The following is a 19,431-nucleotide window of genomic DNA, read 5'->3' on the forward strand; positions in this document are numbered from 1 at the left end:
CTTTTTAGTCAATCTAGTTAAAATTTTGTCAATTTTATTGATTTTCAAAGAACCAGCTTTGGGTTTAAAGCAGTTTTCTCTATTGTTTTCTGTTCTCTATCTCATTAATTTCACTTCTAATCTGTATTATTTCCTTCTGTCTATTTTCTTCAGGTTAAATTTTCTCTTCTTTTTCTAATGTCTTACTTATGGTGGTAGGTTAAGTTATTGATTTGAGATCTTTCTCTTCCCTCTGATCTCCCCCTGCTCCTTTTAATATAGGCATTTACAGCTGTATAAATCCCTCTAAGCATTGCTTCACCTGCATCCCATAAGTTTTGGTAGGCTGTGTCTTTATTTTCATTTGTTACAAAGTATTTTCTAATTTCCTTTTTGGTGGCCTCTTTGACCTATTGGTTATTTATGCATGTGTGGTTCAATTTCCATAAATTTGTGAATTTCCCAAATTTCTGTCTCTTACTGTTTTGAAATTTTATTTCATTGAGGCTTGGAGAACATATTTTATAGTCACCATCATATTCAAACAAATAATGGCTGAAGCTTCCCAAATTTATTGGCAAACATCAATTTACACATCTAGGAAACAACAAACGCAAAGTGACATAAATGCAAAGAAATCCACAAACATACATCTCAGCAAAAATGCTGAAAGCAAACACCAAAGAGAAAATCTTGAAAGCAGTACAATAAAGATGAATAAAAACTATATAAACAAAAACTGGGGAAGTTTATAGAACAACTAGGCAGAAGGTCCCACAGGTAGTGGAAGTCCAGAAGAACACTGAAACCAACTAGATCTAAAAGACATCCATAGAACATTCCATACAACAACGAGAAAATAGATCTTTGTGTCACATGTACATGAACTATTCACCAGGATAGATTCGATGGTAGGCCTTAAAACAAACCTCAGTAAATCTGAATATGTTATTGGTTTTCTGCCAAAGAAAAATAGAAAGATGGTTTCTATTTGTTCAAGTGTCCTTTTTTGTGTCAATATTGCTTAAAAATCTCTTCATGTATGACTTACCTATTTCTTGTTAAACTTCTTCACAGATATTTTATGTTTTTGGTTGCCACGTGAATAGTCTTTTCTCCCTTCATGTCCTCTTAAAAATTTCCTTACTGTGCTTTTTTTTACTAAAATATTAATTTTTAATTTTATTAATTATTATTTATTATTTTATTATTATATAGTTATCATTTATAATTAATTAATTTTTAATATTAATTTTTACTAAAATATTTTGCTAAAATATTCTTACCTTTACTGGGCTTTAGTCATCTTCTGAAACTAGAAATTTCTTAGTCTTTACTAATTGCATTGGCTCATTTCCTACAGTACAATGTTAAGTAGTACAGAGTAGAGGTTGTTTTTTTTTCTCTGTATTGCAGAGGTAAATGCCTCTACTATTTTATATATACATCCATATATAACACATAATTATATATAAAATTATATGTAAGTATGTAATTTTAAAGTTCTCTGTTTTCCCTATATCACTGAATGATTTCTACGTAGAATGGGTTTTCAATTGTGTCAAGTATCTTTTCAGTATCTGTGAAGACAGTCACATAATTTTTGTGCTAGCTCTATTACTAAGGAGATTAATATTTTTACTTCTCTTAATATTAGCTCATCCTTGAAATCTGGGGATGAATTGTGAATATTCACACTTCCATTTTTTAATATACGGCTGATTTTCGCTCAGAAATATTTTATTTAGCATTTTTGCATCAATATTTATAAGTGCGATTAGTTGATCACTCTTTCTGTATGTGAGAATCCTACCTCAAATTTTAACAACTGCAAAAAGACCACCACCAAATACACAGGCGCCCCCACAGGCGCTTAAAAAATAATTCAAAACATGGGTTTCTTGATAAGGGCTGAGAAATGGAACAGAGTGATGTTATTTTGCTTCACTACTTTATTTTGGGAGGGGTTCTGCAAAGGGAGGTTAAGAGCCTGCTTTGGAGTCGGTGACAGGTGATGGGAAATTTGTAAGGTGCAGGAAGGGAAGAGAGAAGGAGAGGGTCCTGGTGGTTTAACAAATCTCAGGATGTCTAGTCTGAAGGAAAATTCTGAGTGGGTGTGTGGTAACTGGGGAGAATGGAGGTACTTAGCTCAGCTTTTATTTACTTTTTTTAAGTTCATTTACTTATTTTGAGAGAGAGAGTCAACAAATGGGGGAGGGGCAGAGAGAGAGAGGAGGGGGCAGAGAATCTGAAGCGGGCTCTCTGTTGTCAGCACAGAGCCCAATACAGGGCTTAAACCCATGAACTATGAGATCGTGACCTCGGCTGCTCTAACGCTTCAGGTGGCCCAGTACGGCCCTTAGCTTTGAATTCATCTCACTCCTTCTGCCACATCGAGCACTTCTCCCTCCTCCATGGTGCCTAACCTTTCCAGATCTGCCAACACAGCAGCCTGGCATTAGTTATGCGGTAAACTAAGGGCAGGGAAATGGGGAGAATTGCAACACACTCCACTAGACCCGCTTTGGAAGGAGAGCCTCCTTGTAGAAGAATTTCAGGGCAAGACCAGCCATGATGTGGAGCCCGGGACAGAGAGCCACCCTTAGGAGTAGGCGTGTGAACTGGCTTTAGGAATGTGTGTGAAACAGACCCTCTTAATCTTGAAATACTACAGGCAGGTGACACTTGAAAGCTGAAGATGCAAAACTGTAGCTGTAGGATAAGCAGTCTTCTATTGCATAGTGTTTAAAATTGGAATGTCACATTCATATGCATAATTTCATGTGAACTTTATAGGGATTGGGTGTGTTAGTCAGAGCACGCCATATTATTATTTTCTAGGTGAATGTTGTGAGAGGGATGTTCGTAGCCCAAGGTCACGCAGCCAGGAAGAGGTGGAATCAGGTTTACATCCAGGTCTCCTGAACATCTTCAGTTTATTTTTCAGAATAAAATGGGCATCTCTACACCACCCAGGCCTGAGACAGCTCTCCCCGCAATCACCTTTGCCTCTAGCCTGAAGTGGGATGTGTTTGGCAGTATTCAGGTACCATTAAATAAATGCAATTCTTTGAGACCCGCCCAGTGGTTATTGAGTAAAGCCAGCTGAACACCTAAATTAAGGAATGGAATTGCTCTGCGAGAAAGAAGTTGGATTTTGATTTGCTAAAACACTGATTACACTTAAAGCCCCATTTCTGTGCAAATCTAACGCCCTTAAAGGTATTTTCGACTGCAATCAAAACATATTTGTATGCTTTCTTGCTTTGGAAAAGGACGACATTGCTAAAAGTAATTAAGATCTCTGATCATTGCCAGTTTGAAAGGTGTGGATCAAAGTATGCGTCTTTTGGAGAAAGTCAGTCGCTCAATGACTCAGTAAGCTGAACTTTAAAATGTGCTGCTGGTAGTCTGAGAATATAATGCTATGCATGGATGACACCTTAGGTTTCCACTTGGCCGCTTGCAAAGATTGATGACCAATGTCGCAGCCATGAAAGAAAAATCGTACTGATTCTGGATAAATGCACAGCACACCATATAGTTTCCCTAAATAGCACTTAAGGGTTTTTTTTTTCTTCTTGTGTAAAGCTATATATATTTTTTGTAAAGCTATAGTTTTAATCCTCCCAATAAATGAGAGCATATTCTAGACTCTCAAAGAACTTATCCAAAATAGAGTGTGCTCTTGTATTTTGTCTCGGTAAGCCCCATCCCTCCCCCCCCCCCCGCTTTTAAATTATGGTTAACATCTTGCATTCCAAAATGCTTTCCTCTTTACAACAGGGTATATGTGACAAATATAGTCTTGACATATCATCAAAGACAATTCTAGAATGCAAGTTTTAAACTTTGATTCAAGAGGAATGGGGTACTCTAAAGCTTTTTAGGCCTTTGAGAGGACTAAGAATCATCCTCTAAAGTCCACCACTCTTTTTAGAAGTATGGTCTTAGGAATTACATAAGGCCTTAAGGTGAATAGGCAAATTCCCTTTACATAATCTGACACTCCACTGCTACCTCTAGGAGACTTGTTGCCATTAAAATAATGTTCCCCTGTTATTACAGATTGACCTATAGTAATGGGCTTCAGCCAGTGATAATAGCTAGTTCAAATGATGCCAACTAATTCTGCCTGTGCCGGGACGAAACCATTTGTAGGGTTTACAAAAAGTAGGATCTACGGGAGCCTACTTTCCTAACTTTCTGTACTTGGCCAAACTAAACGGTTGCATGCTAATGAACTTTACATACAGAAGGCCAGATGGCTGAAATAATCGTTTCATTCTCTGCTAAGAAAGGAAGAGATTTTTAACTAACTCTCCTTATTTATCCTTGAATTAACTTTTCTTGGTGATGGAAATTTCACCCCGATTCAATAAACTCTATATTATAGTTGATTTACTTAAGACTCAACTCCCATCGCTGCCAATTATAATGAAATATTTTGAAATAACTGCTATAAAACGAATACAATTGCTCATTTTCATAAAGTATTCTTTTGTTTTTAATGAAAAATTTAAAATCGAGTAAGTTGATATATTAATTCATAGTAAGTCTCTTGAAGGCAGGAGCTTTTGAAAAGTTTCTTGTAACGCTTATGTAGCTTAGAACTGCATTTTGCGTTTGGGTTCATCGCTGTGGAGCAGACCCACATCCTGGCTGTGTATGCTGAGCCGTAGAAATGAATCCACCTTTGAAACACAGCCCTTTCCCCCAATGCTGCTCCATAGGAAGGATTCCTCAGCAGGAATCATACATTTACAGCTATGTCATTTTCAACACAAAGATAAAAATGATTGTTCATTCTTGAATTATGTTCAGGACAAAAACTGCTGCTCCTTGCTTGAAAAAATTTGTGTCCTTCCTTCTTTCCTTCCTTCCTCCCTCCATTCCTTCCAGCCTGCCTGCTTGCCTGCCTTCCTTTTCTTTCCTTCTCTTTCTTTCTTTCTTTCTTTCTTTCTTTCTTTCTTTCTTCTTTCTTTCTCATTTAATTTGAAAATGCTTTGTCTTTAAAATTATTTCTTTTTCTCTTAGTGTTGACATCTGTATGCAGAATGAGCTAGTAAAACTCTACCATTTAAAATAATGTATCACTTCAGTGGATTGGGGTTTCCCTAACTATAAAATGAAGAAAAACAAAACTCCTTTCGAGAAGGAGTTGACAGATGGATTTTGCTTACCAGGAAGGTTCACAATAGAGAAGACAATTGTGTCACATTTAGAAAAGTCCCATTAATACTTTATAGCCATTAATAAATATTCTTCACAAAGAAAAAAACCTATTTCTTGTGCTACATTTTGGAGAATAATTTTTTTAATTGAAATAGGAATGCATTTTTTAAAGGCAACTATTCAGAACTTTCTGAGTTAAGTGATAAGATTTCACTATTTTCTTTATCGTGGTCATTTTGCTTAAAGACACACAAACTTTTGGAGAGCCTGGGTAGCTCAGTGGGTTGAGTGTCTGACTCTTGATTTCAGCTCAGGTCATGATCCCGTGACATGATCTCAGGGTCGTGGGATCAAGCCCGCGTTGCTGAGTTTAGAGACTGCGTAAGATTCTCTCCCTCTCCCCTGCTCATGCATACACTTTCTCTCTCTCTCTTTCTAAAAAAATATAGATATATATATAGAGAGATAGATATAGATATATACACATACATACACACATAAACTTTTATTTCCTACTTTGTTGTCATTCCCCCGCCCTAGGCCAGTGCAGCCCATCAAGGGGTAGTGAAAACTGTCATCTTAGAGGATAAACTTCTGAGCTTACCTGAAATAGATCTGCGGGTTGGATGTTGTACCCCACTCACATTGCCAATGGACCAGCAATCAACTTTGCTCCCCTAGGAAAATGTGCTGATTCAGGAGTCTCTGTGCTCACTGACTGTCACCACGCTGTCACCAGGTTCTCCCAGCCATGGACTGCTGCATGGTTTCCTATAGATTTCTAGTTCTATAGAACTGGTGCCATCTTGGATGGTGTCCTGATCATTCTCCTCATTCTTGCTAGCAACTTCTCCCGGAGCAAGACTTGGGCGTTCTATCCCAGCCACTGCCTGGGGGTGCCAAGTCAAACTTGGTAAATTGCACGGAAATCTAGCATCTCGCTTTTTAATTTTAGCATTATGCCTGATTACGCACTCTTACTGATACATTCCAAATGAAAATTGGACTTTCTGAATATGGCCAACAACTTGGATTTATATTTTGGTTTTTGTTTTAGATTCATGATGCAAAGTTGGAAGCACAGAGCACCTCATCGAAAGGGCTCTCTTTGGCTACCTTAATACCATTTCCTTCGAGGGATATGGTAACAAGTTGATACCCAAATTAGAATTCCTGATCCCAGATGGGGAGCTGTTGTGGTAGGCTGACTTAAAACTGTGAAAGGAAAATGGGTCAACTATAGGAAATGCCCTGGTGCTGTGGAGGTCAATATATATATAAAATGTTTATTTATTTTTGAGAGAGAGAAAGCAAGTGGGGAAGGGACAAAGAGAGAGTGGGAAAGAGACAATCCCGTGCGGGCTCCATGCCGTCAGCACAGAGCCAGACATGGGGCTCGATCTCATGAACTGTGAAATCATTACCTGAGCTGAAATCAAGAGTCAGAAGCTTAACCAATGGAGCCATCCAGGTGCCCCAATATTCAATATTTAAATATAAGTAGAGGAGAAGCACAATATCTATAAATCTATATAAAGAACAAGATCTATAAATATCTATAAATCTACAAATACTATATCTAAAGGGGGGTTTGTTATCTGACTTTTCCTTTATCTCATTACCTTTGATCTTCTTCCTCATGGGAAAAAGCAAAAAAAGAAAAAGAAAAGCTGAGAACATTTCTGCATCTCTAACATTATATGCATCAGGAGTATGGGTTGTCTATGAAAAATGCCATTAACAACATATTTGCCACTTCCAACAATAGATGACATTTGCAGTGTTAACTATGTATCAGGCAGTGTTCTAACTGCCCTGTATATATCAACACATTGTGTCTTCACAAAAACTTGTCCATTAGGCACAACCTAATTTTATACTGAGGAGGGAGAGACACAATATGGGGCATATTTCCTATGGTCATGCAACTGCTAAGTAGTTGGAGAGGGTTTGGGGCACAGCACGCAACCAAAGATCGTGCTTAGTAATATGTTGCACTGCCTTTGAACTTAGTCTGTTGGGATTCTGTAATCTTTATTCTCAGCTACAAGACGTTCCTTCTTGTAACGGGGGAGGGGCACACTTGAAGCTGCACCAGCAGATGACGGGACATGTAGCTGGTAGCAAGAAACAAGATTTCATTGATCTTTCTTATCACCATGATAGGAGCCAGAACACATCAAAAGCACAAATTGTCTTTAATTCAGGTCAAAGCCTCCAATGAAATACCAGCCTTGTTTACGCTTTGAGGTCCAAAGTCAGCAATGAGTGGGGGTAAACTCTTAATACCCTCAAAATGATTATGTTGAGCAAAATTGATGTTGAATAAACTGTTGAGACACACACAACCATTGACACCTGCAAAATAATTATGGCAAGTAAAAGAAGCCAGATAAAGAAGTGAGCATTCTGCATGGGTTAGTTCCTATAAATGAAATTCATATACAATTTTAGAAATGGCAGATTAGTCTCTAGTGACAGAAGGTAAATCACTATTTGCTTGGTGACAGGAGGACCAGAGGATGTGGGGGGGGGGGGGGAATGTAGGAAAAGGATTACGAAGCAGCATAAGGAAACTTTTTGGAGTGGTGCATATGTTTGTTGTCACGGATGCATATGTCAAACTCACAAAACTGTGCAATATGAGTGTGTGTAATCATATATTAATTATACTTTCAGTAAACATGTTAAAAGTTAAAATTAAAAAAAAAAGATATTGAACTTATCCTCCAGAACGATGCAGGCTTCGCTGAGTCCTCTGGACTCCTCTGCCGGAATCAGAGCTGATTCCTGGCGAGTTAGCAACGCGATGGGGGGAATCTCGTGGGATAGCCTCTCCAATGAGGGGGCTTTCTAAACTACTTGAAATCTTCATGGTTTTCGGGAACAGATAGGGAAGGATGGCAAAACATTCTATTTTACTGTGATTTCTGGTCTCAAGACTGCATTTATGGCTCTTATGACTAGCTCCATAACCCCTTCAAACAATCCATTCCTTTATGTGACTGTTCTGGCTAGATGCACTCTGGTGAATTACTCCTGATATCAACAATGAGTACACAGTGTATATACAGTATAAACGGGCCAGCACAACATGGTCCGTTGCTTCTTAATGCTCTATATCTAGCTGTAATAGGTGCTTAGCAGTAAAGCCTCTGGAAATGATTTGTATCATATCATTTTTGCTTATTGCACAAGAGTAACTTCCTACATTTATGTTGTATACTTATGAGTCCAACTCAGGTAGGCAGATTTTTTGGTTTTTAACCATAAGGGGGAGAGCATCTCAATTTTATTGGTGTTGCTAATGCTATTAACAGCTGTCCTGGCAATAGCTTTTATGAGAATAAGTGCTCTCTGACAAAAAAAATTCCTTAGGAGCACACTCTGGAGAAACCCTACATCAAATCAAACTGAACCAAATTTGTCTCCTGCCTGATCCAGCATCCCCGGCGCAGCCTTATTTGGATGTCTGGCTCTCTCAGGACAGTCTCTTGTTTTTAGCAGTAAGTGTCCTGTTCAAGCAATCGCAGTCAAAACTTCCATACAAGCACACGTCACACCTGGTGGCTCTTAACGCATGCAAAAATACCCACAGGAAAGTGGCATTGCGCTTTATGTCAAGAAAGTGACAAATCCAACCTTTGTCTCTATTAGCTTTGGTCATCCTTCCCAAGGAGGGAACTGGACTGGGTATTTTTCCTTAGGAGCTGCTTTATTATTGCTGTTTATCATTTTCTTGACTTCGTGCACATCAAATTATCTGTCACTGCAAACATGGGAGAAAGCCTATGTATTTTTTCTCAGCAGGTATAAGAAAAGAAAAATTTTGTTCTTACCTCTTTTTCTTCCAATTCTGGCAAACATAGAAAGTACCTCATTGAATGTGGAGCATTCCTGTTTGCCCTGTGTATTTTCAGCTGTCCTTGAATTCTTGGTTTTCCGTTCTTTAGTTTTGGAAGTTACTAGCGATGTTATTTCTGAAATGTTCGTGATTCATTTTTCAAACTTATTAAGAGGAGTCATGTCAGCGTGGGCACTTTATGCATTAAGAAAAGGGATTTCAAGATGGGATATTCACAAAGCGCTCCATAATAAATTTTCTTTTACTATAAAATCAATTCATCAAGCGTAGAGTATTGTTTTAAGTACCTAAATAAAAATAACCCCCCAATGAGCAGTCATAAGCTTCCAATATGGTACAAATTAAGACCCAGAAACAATGAAGGGATGAATAAAATACAGTTAATAAAGTGCAAACATCTTAATAGGAATACAAAAACAAAAAGAGTAGAACAATTAACATATTATGAAAAGGCAGAAGTTAAAGGTAGAACATTCCAGAGAGATCCCTAGTGAGTACTAGTAAGAGATCATTAAACCAGATGAATGTAATGTTTTTGAGGACTGCAATAGAGAGTCACCATAGAATAATGAGTCACAGTCTCTTGGTACCTCTATCACTCCCTGAGTTTGAGTAAAATACTTTTGGAACTGGAATCAATTTTTTTAATGTGCAGAAACCTCATTAGAGCAATGTTTACTATTCAAAAGTGTTTCCTATGAAATGGGACTTTCTTGGCTTCTTCTAGTGAGGTTTAAGTAAGAAAGAAGTGAGAGCCTTTTATTAGGAAACATTGTAACATATTAAACGATCCCCATGCATATACCTCATGTACAGCTTGCATATTCACTATAAAGTAGAACATAGTAAATTACATCTTTATAATGTGAAAGAATACAAAATAGCCTTAAAGTATCAGTGTCTTAATAAGAAGTAAAAGTTTTGAAAGACTTATACTTTTTATCATGTATTTTTAAAAAGTCACACGACCTAACAATCCCCCAAAGAAGGTAACTACAGAATAAACCTTGTAGAACAAATAACTGTAAGGAATTCTGAGCTGACAGTTAATTTATTAAATGTTCTGTTCTCTGTTATAGAATATAAATGACAATAATACACCCACACACTAATTCTTGACTTTATAATTTATTATTTGTATTGTACCATAGTCATGTTCTTGCTTTAAATGTCTTGGAAAGTAATGATCTTTTGAATGGGAGTGTTGTCTTTCTAGACCTGGGTGAACAGAATCATTTTATTAGAACAGAACCATTGTTGTTTGTAAATGCGATTCTATTTCTTGTTAATCCCTTCAAGAGGCGTATTGCTTCCATTAATGTCCCTTTGGCAATATTTTTTTTTCACCACTGAAAATCTTTTCCTCAACGTAGCCTAAAGTAATTCAGTTTTAAGTATGCAAATACTTAAACTTTAATGGCAAAATACTTGGAACCCTTTGGAAGCCATTTTGAATAAACCTCCACATTTTCTTAACATTTAATGGTTATTGATGTTAAAATACCATACCGTGTCATTAATAAGAGATCATAAATAAAAGCATTTACAGAGGACAGAAGAAATAAAATTAGAAAAGGGTTTCAGTAGGAATTATTGAGTAAAAATAGTATCTTCTTAGACTACATCAGAATTTTCAATGGAAAATCAGATTTTCTTTCTGTTATTGAAATTCTTGAAATGTGTTAAAGATGCACTTTGCCAAAACGTTCAGGGGCAGAGGACAGAGGTAGGCTTGTGCAATTTTGATGCTTAATAAGCAAGTCCATTACCAGGGTCCTCTGCCCTTCTTTCTCACCTTCATGTACCTTGTACTTCACTTGCATTTCCTATCTCATCTAAAATTGCCTCCTTCCTTTTCTTTTACAGAAAAAAATAAGTACAATCTAGAATCTCTATTATTGTTTAAAGCTATTGAAAGAGTCCTAAAATATGGGACATTTTGCCAAAGGTTGCTCAGTAAATCTAAGGTGCCAGATACACACATCTTCTCCATCGGCACCCACTTTATTCGAATAGAGTTAGTTCAATGTCTTCAGCGTGTTGGAGAGAACATAATGGGTTGTTTGAGGTGATATAACAGGGTCTTTATTGTATTTTTTTTGCCAGTCTCAAGATTAAATGGTATACTTTCTGGCTGTCCTTTGAGAGATGGCCCACAAATTAAATTTATAGTATACATGTGATTTACTCATTTGGAGATAATTACGAATAATTTAATCATTGCATTTTCTTCCATTATTCTTTTCCCTACGTGTTAGAACACTGATGTAGTTTCAGTCGGAAAATCCACTGGCCTGGATCACTCTGAGAAAGTGTTTCAACAGCACAAGTCACGGCATGCTGCCAGGACCCAGTGGACAAGCCCAGTTGTCACTAACTACCTTAAAACAACAATAATAAAGCCCTCAACATCTATTGTTGAGCTCCCAGCAATATGTACATCCAACCATTAACATACTCCTATATGCAGAATGACAGCTCTACTTTTCAAGACTTTATTCTCCCTTCCAGAATCTCAGGAAGTCCTCTGAGCTCTACGGCACTCACTTCACGCGGTCATCTTCCTGGGCTTCTTCCTCAGTGTCTCAGCCTCTGCTCAGGACTGCTATCATGCATGCCTTCTGAAAGGGATTGTCAAACACCTCACTCCTCCAGAATTTACTCAGGTAGAGTCATGTCCCCGTAGGGATGCTTGGGCTCTGTGGTGTCATCGTCTATGTATTGTCTGAGATAAAATTCTGATAGAGTAAAACTAAGAATAATTTAAGTTCCCTGTATTAGTTAAGATCCAACCAGGAAAGGATTCCATTAGGATCATTCAAGGAAGGCTTATCTACAGTGGATCTTATGACAGGTGTGGACGAGGTGTGAAGGAGCCACAAGAGTGGAGGAAGCTGGGCTTGGAGCAGGTAGCAGAGGCTGCTTCCACTCCTGGGACCAAAGAAACATGGCTATAGAGTCCCATCAGGCAGGCTGCCTTGAACAGAGCCCAGGCTTCGTTTCCTTGGAGGCAGCCAGCAGGAGGCAACCTCTCAGGGAAGGACTCAGTGGAATTTATGGTTTGTGAGTTGATGATTCTAGACTAGAGATAACAGAGAATGGGAGTAAGTAAAGAACTGATGTTCCCGCTCTGTCTCTGATCATTCTCAGGCTCCTTATTAACTGACCTCAATTGGAAGCAAGAGAGCATGGTTGTCCTGTTGATGTAATCCATGCAGATAAGCCTCAGAGGCCCAGAACTGGATGAAGAATGTTCGAGAACAGTTCTAGGGTAGAAAACACAAATATTTGGTGCGGCCACTCTTGACTATATATTCATATCTGCCAGTTGTCAAGCAATCAAATACACTTCTTTTAACACTAACATTTGCCACAGACATTGGAGTGCCATGAAAGGCTGAATTTCACAGTGATGCCCTTTGAATTCAAGAGAAAATAAAAATGTTACCTCATAAAAGTAATAATGGGTCACACTTTGCATGACAATATTTCTAATTACTTTAACATGTTTACCCTCATTAAATAGATATTCATAAAACAAAAAATATCCACTGGCCCCATATTATATTCTGGATGCTGTTCTGAAAGACTTAATTCCCACAATTCCATGAGACAGGCCACTCTATAGATTAGGAACGTGAAACACAGGCCTTTAACTTGCCAAATAGCAGAGTCTAGACATAAACCTCAAAGCTACAATGATATACTATTACTTTTTTTAATGTCTATTTATTTTGGAGAGAGAGAGAGAGAGCAAGTGAGCAGGGAAGGGACAGAGAGAGAGGGAGACAGAGGATCCTAAGTGGGCTCTGTGCTGACAGCAGACAGCCCAATGCGGGGCTTGAATTCATGAACTGTGAGATCATGACCTGAGCTGAAGTTGGGTGCTTAACCGACTGAGCTACCCAGGTGCCCCTACTATTCCTTTTGATAACTACAATGCAAGTGGAGAGTACATATGGATTAAGATAGTCATATTTGCATAATAAAACCCTAAAGCTTAAAGAAAATAAAGTGGAATGCTTCTGGTGCTTCTGAGTAAAGAGTCTAGCAATGGGACAATACTCTCCTCTGAAGTTTAGAGAGTTCTTTTCATTATTTATCATTTGTAAGGAACATTTCTTTCATGAGGGCTTCATGTTTCAAGATCATGTTAGAGCTAATGCGAAAAAAAAAAAAAACAAAACCCAAAACAAATATAAGCAGTTAAACATGATATGGTGTTTTCTAGTTTTCATTTGACATGTAAAAATATGAATTTGAATTTATTTCATGTAGATAAACTTTAGTAGGTGTCGACGTCAAAGCTCCTCAGCTAATGTCTCTATGTTTCCTGTGGTGAGTGGCCGTCATGTGATTTTTATGTCCTAGGTCTCGCTTTCCTTGGAGAGTGTAGATGGCATTACCAAGCAACATAGATGCCTAGTGCTACAAAATCTGTGATGTTTGGATGCACTATGTGTTGTGTTTCTTAATATTTCATGTAAGGAAATATTTTCCACTATTTTTATAAGGGCCATTGTTGATCCAAAGTTTATTTTCTTCAGAATGACCATGGAAAAGCTTGAGCTTATATTGGGTACATATATTCTTTACTTATTAATATTCTCTGTTGTCTCCAGCCCAGTATCCTGAGGATTCATATTCCTTCAGATGATGCATGTATATCTTGGGATTTTACAACCTCAGTGTGTGTTTTTCAATTCACTTAATTCAGCACATCATGTTTTTATTTCTTATTTATTTTTCTTATTTCTTATTTATTTTTTTATATTTTATAATATCTTTTATCTATTTATATATTTTATATATTTCTTATTTATATTTTTTATTTCTTATTCATTTTTTTATTTTTGAGAGACAGAGAGACAGAACATGAGCAGGCATGGGACAGAGAGAGAGAAAGACACACACACACACAGAATTTGAAGTAGGCTCCAGGTTCTGAGCTGTCAGCACAGAGCCCAATGCAGAGCTTGAACCCAAAAACCACAAGATCATGACCTGAGCCAAAGTCAGATGCTCAACAGACTGAGCCACCCAGGTGCCCCATGTTTTTATTTTTTGAAATGCCAAGCCATCTTGATTTCTTTCTCAGACTATTACGGACTTCAAAAATTGCTATGGTCTCACCTTGTATTGAAAATTAGTATTTATTTCTTAGAATAAAAGTCCACATCCTTAACATGAACGAGTAGACGATGCCCAGCTCTGTAAAAGTCTCTCCTCCCACTCTCCATTTTGCTCACTGTGTGTTGCCCGTTCTGGCTTTCTCTCAGCAACCCAACTAAGTAAGTTATTAGCTTCTAAAGATAACTTTCATAAGCTCTGGTCTTAACATTGAAATATTGTTATAACACCAGAAATTATATTTGGCAGTCAAGCAATTTATGAATCTGTGTCAGTTTTTCTCATCATCTGTGGCTCCCATGGACAGCAAGCCCCATGAGATCAGGGATCACATCTCATTTGTTCACGCTATACAGCTTGTATTGGGCACAGGGTGTCGGCACATGGGAGGCATTCAATAACTAATGGCTGAGTAACTGAATGGATTTTGCTCATCAGCTAGATTTCAGTATTATGTGTGGCATGAATTTGGGTTCCCCATAATGTCTAGAGCATTTTAACTTCCTTTACCTTCATTCTATGTCCTTTTCTCTCTTCCTTTCCCCCAAATCTTACCCACACTCTCTCTACTTCAGTCTACCTGATATGTGGGCGCTTTCTTGGACTACACCAATCTTCTCATGTCTGTTCTATTTTAACTTGTCCTAAAATTTCCTACTTAGTTTATCTTCTTTACTTTCTTATTTCATAGTTTAACTTTATTATTCAAGTCCCTCATTGATTGATGTCCTTTCCATGGACTTGCCCTTTGAACATAGATGTTCCGTCCTTGCCTCCCTTCCTTTTTTCTATTTCTTCTTCTTCTTCTTTCCTTTTGTTTAAAGTCTGGGACTTTGCACACATCATCACCCTCCCATCACCCCCAGGCCCCACATTCACTTAACAAGCTGGGGATACTCTTTCACAATTACACTTTGAAGGTGTTCACTTTTATTTAAAAGTGTGTAAATTCATATCCACAATGTCTAAGTCACCTTTCCTCTCTAAAACCTCCCTCCCTCTAGCAGACACAAGTGACAAGCGACCTGTACTAAAGAGTTAGGGACTTTCTCCAGGATCCGTCTTTTGTTTACGTTTCTAAAACCAACTGTGTCATATTACCTACCTTCTGTGATAGCCTCTTTATTTTGTGGACAGTTTCCTCTTTCTCTCCCTTTGGATTTGACTCTTTTATTTTAGTGTTAGTTCACCTTCCATATCCACATCTTTGATTAACTAAGTTTTTCCTTTAATACTCAGTCCGTGTCCTCTAAACCTCAGCCACATCAGAGTTCTGGGTTTGAACCCTAGGTTTCCTGCCTGCTTCAGATAGGCATTCACATCCATAACATGATAGTCTGTCTTCTTTGCTGGTGTGTAAATACACAGGCATGTGGATAAAACACATGAAAGCTGGGAGAAATGGGTAGAAATGGAAAAACAAAATGTAGATTCTGCATGCAACTGATACAATTCTACAATGTCTGAACATTATAATTAGGTTTGGTAAATTTTGTTCTCCAATGTAACTGAGTGACAGTCTTAAAAATGAATGAAATCATTCTTTAAGTGAGGATATGTCTATATAACTTCTGCAAAATGTATATTTATTCCTGTGGTAAAACATACTCTAAGAAGTTGTGTAGATTTCAGCAACTAACGCCAGAGAAAATTAGTCATTTATTAGGATCAGCAAAGTTGCCTGGAACATGGGTACAAATGGAACATGGGTACAAATGCCATAGGCATAAACACTTAAAAAATTAAAATGAAGTTAGCACACTTTCTTTTCTTTCCTTGATAAATATCTTCCATAATGATCTGGAAGGCCTGGTTTGGATCTTAATTCTTATATTTTAATGGTGTGCAAGAATATGGTGGACCCAGGTTCTGGTCTTCACCCCAGTCCGCGTGTATTTTCCTTCTGCCCTTGCTCTGTCCCACACTGAGAGATCTTGTGCATACATGTGTGGACATAAAGCCTTAGCTCTTCCCACACTTCTGCACCTGTGGCTCCTTGAACCTAGGGATGCCTACATCTGTGAAATGGGCCTCTCTCAAGAGAATAGACCTTGGATATAAGTTTGTACATGTCCTACATGCAAGTTTGGAATATTTAGCCAGCGGTTTCTCGTTCTAAGGAATCTAAATTATAGTCAAGAAAGGGACAGGAAAACTTGGAGTCGGCATATCATTTTGATTTATAAACTCCTTATCCTGTTGGGTGGAAGGAATATAGCCAGCAGAGGGTTTATGCCAAAATCAGGCCACCCAAATTTCAAGGATCAGGGCAGGGGCCTCCCTTCCTGAGTTTAAGAGTGAAGGGGCATTTAAGGTTTATTAAGAATTTCTGCTTTGCACATAAACCAAGAAATATATTTTTTCTTCACCTAGAGAAAGAATTCAATGGAGGGACTTTAACTGAGTGTAATCATTTAAAAGATGTAAAAAAAAAGCAGTATGTTTTCATTTCATAAAAGCTTCTAGAAACTTTGTGTTTATCATCAAAATTAAAAGACCTAGAGTGAAATTAGACACAGCTGAAGATGTAGCCTAAGCTTCAACAAGGGTGTGATTAAATTTCTTAAGGCTTGGTGATAGCAATCCTTCAAAGAGGGTGTAGGAAATTCAGTATTAATGTAAAATAACACTAGGTTCAAAGGCAGAGCTTTTGGGACTACTTTTAAAAAGAATCTTCACATCCAGATGACCAACAAACACATGACGAGATGCTCAACATCATTCATCATCAGGGAAATACAAATCAAAACTATAGTAAGGTATCACCTCACACACCAATCAGAATGGCTAAAATTAACAACACAGGAAACAACAGATGTTGGCAAGGATGTGGAGAAAGGGGAACCCTGTTGCACTGTTGGTGGGAATGCAAACTGATGCAGCCACTCTGGAAAACAGTATGGAGGTTTCTCAAAAAGTTAAAGATAGTTCCTCCCCATTTGTGGCACCTGGGTGGCTCAGTTGGTTGAGCATCCTACTCTTGATTTCGACTCAGGTCATGATCCCAAGGTCAAGGATTGAGCCCTGTGTTGGGCTCCATGCCGAGTGTGGAGCATGGAGCATGCTTAAGATTCTCTTTCTCTCTCTTTTCCTCTCTCCCCAGCTTATGCTCTCTCTCTCTCAAGGAAAAAAAAGAAAAAAAAGGAAACTTAAAGATAGAACTACCCTATGACCCAGCAATTGCGCTACTAGATATTTACTCAAAGGATAAAAAAATACTGATTCGAAGGGGCACATGCACCCCCATGTTTATAGTAGCATTAGCAACAAGAGCCAAAGTATGGAAAGAGCCCAAATGTTCATCAGTTGATGAATGGATAAAGAAGATGTGATACACACACACACACACACACACACACACACACTGGATATTACTCTGCCATCAAAAAGAATGAAATCTTGCCATTTGCAATGACGTGGACAGAGCTAGAGTGTATTATGCTAAGCAAAATAAAGTCAGTCAAAGAAAGACAAATACCATATGATTTCACTTATATGTGGAATTTAAGAAACCAAACAGATGAGCATGGGGGGGGGGGTTGTAAGTGAGAGGAGCAAATCATAAAACAGACTCTTAACTCTAGAGAACAAACTGATGATTACCAGAGGTGGATGGCGGGGAAAATGGTGGGTATTAAGGAGGGCACTTATTGGGATGAGTACTGGGTATTGTATGTAAGTGATGAATGACTAAATTCTATTCCTGAAACTAATATTACACTGTATGTTAGCGATCTGGATTTAAATAAAAACTTGAAACATAAATAAATATACAAGTGAGTGAATGAGCCTTCATCACTATTAGATCTAAATTCAGAGAAAAACTGATAGGGCCAGAAAATTGAAAAGTGAAGTGAAACTCAGGATGGGAGGTGATACGGAGGTCACGTTTAGAGAGATCAGGAAATATAGCATGGAAGAGACCGAGGTTCTTGGTAGATGTCACAACAGAACCCCTAGAAGTCGCTTCATGTTAGAATTTGGTCGGGCAGGACGAAGAAAGAAATTGGTAGTCCCTGTAGGGAATCTGGGTCCCTGAGAAACTGTGCCAACCATGAAATCTGTTGCTAGACTTCTGTTACAAATTTAGAAATCTTCCCTGTAATTGTTTATTCATTTCTATTTTAATTCCTCTATAGCGCTCCTACATCAGCCAGAGTTCTTTGTTGAAAGCAATAAAATTTGACTCTGGGAAATTTTAACATAAGCTTAATTTATGAAAAGGATATTTTATAGCTTGTAGAAATTTAGAGAAAGTTGAAGAACCTGGACCCAAAATGGGTAGGAATTAAGCAAGCCTAGGGAATCTGCAAGAACCTTTGGGGAGGAACACTTTTATCTCTCTCTTTCTGATACTTGCTCCAGATTCAGTCCCAGGTGGGATGGTATTCTTGCCCGATCCAAGGTCCCATGCCTACGCCCCAACAGCCAGAGGGGCAAGAGAACAAGCTTTAGACATTTTAGCTTCTTTAGGAGGTCATGCATTGGGCCTCCCACAAGATTCATACATTCAGATGCTGGGTAATTAACTTAATAATGACCAACATTGCTATGAGAAGAATAAATCTGGATGCCTGCAGAGAAAAAAAAAAGTTACAAGATAATACTTGGGCACACATAGATATCAGAGTTTCCAGAAAGTAAAAATAAAGATTTGTCAGGGGATATGGCACTGAGAAACTTGGGAAAAATTAAGGGAAATAGCAGTTAGTGAGGTAAAACCTTAGAGTGATCCCTCTAAGCGGATCACTTAGCCATGGTTACTTTTCTTTCCATGGTGTGTAGTACAAGGTTAACTCACCAGGTCTCAGTTGCCCAAACGTTGCATGTTCCATAGATCTTCGGGACTGGCCTTTGACTGGCTCCTGGGAGATAACCTCTGAGCTAGTGGGCAATCCTGCTTGATAAGAATGTCTTTGCATACTTGAGACCTCAGGCCTTGCTGGATAGATTAGGTTAACAATGTAATTTATGGTAAATGCCTATCTTTACATGGATGCCTGCTGGGCTTTGAGCCAGCTACATTTGGGGAGGTGTGAGTCTGAGAATTGAGGTTAGTTACACAGGCACTGAATACCTAGGTGGCTAACTCAAATGAAATCCTTGGATCCAGGGCTCTGGTGAACTTTCCTGACTGGCAGGACTTGGCACCTGTTGTCACATGTAGTTGGGAGAGTTCGTACTGACTGTGTGGCTCCATCGGGGGGAAACAACCCTGGAAGCTTCTGCCTGGTTTCTTGTGGCCCACCCTATATATACCTCTTCCTTTGCTGATTTTAATC

Source organism: Panthera leo, chromosome A2 (genome assembly GCF_018350215.1).
Source record: "Panthera leo isolate Ple1 chromosome A2, P.leo_Ple1_pat1.1, whole genome shotgun sequence".
Taxonomy (NCBI): Eukaryota; Metazoa; Chordata; class Mammalia; order Carnivora; family Felidae; genus Panthera; species Panthera leo.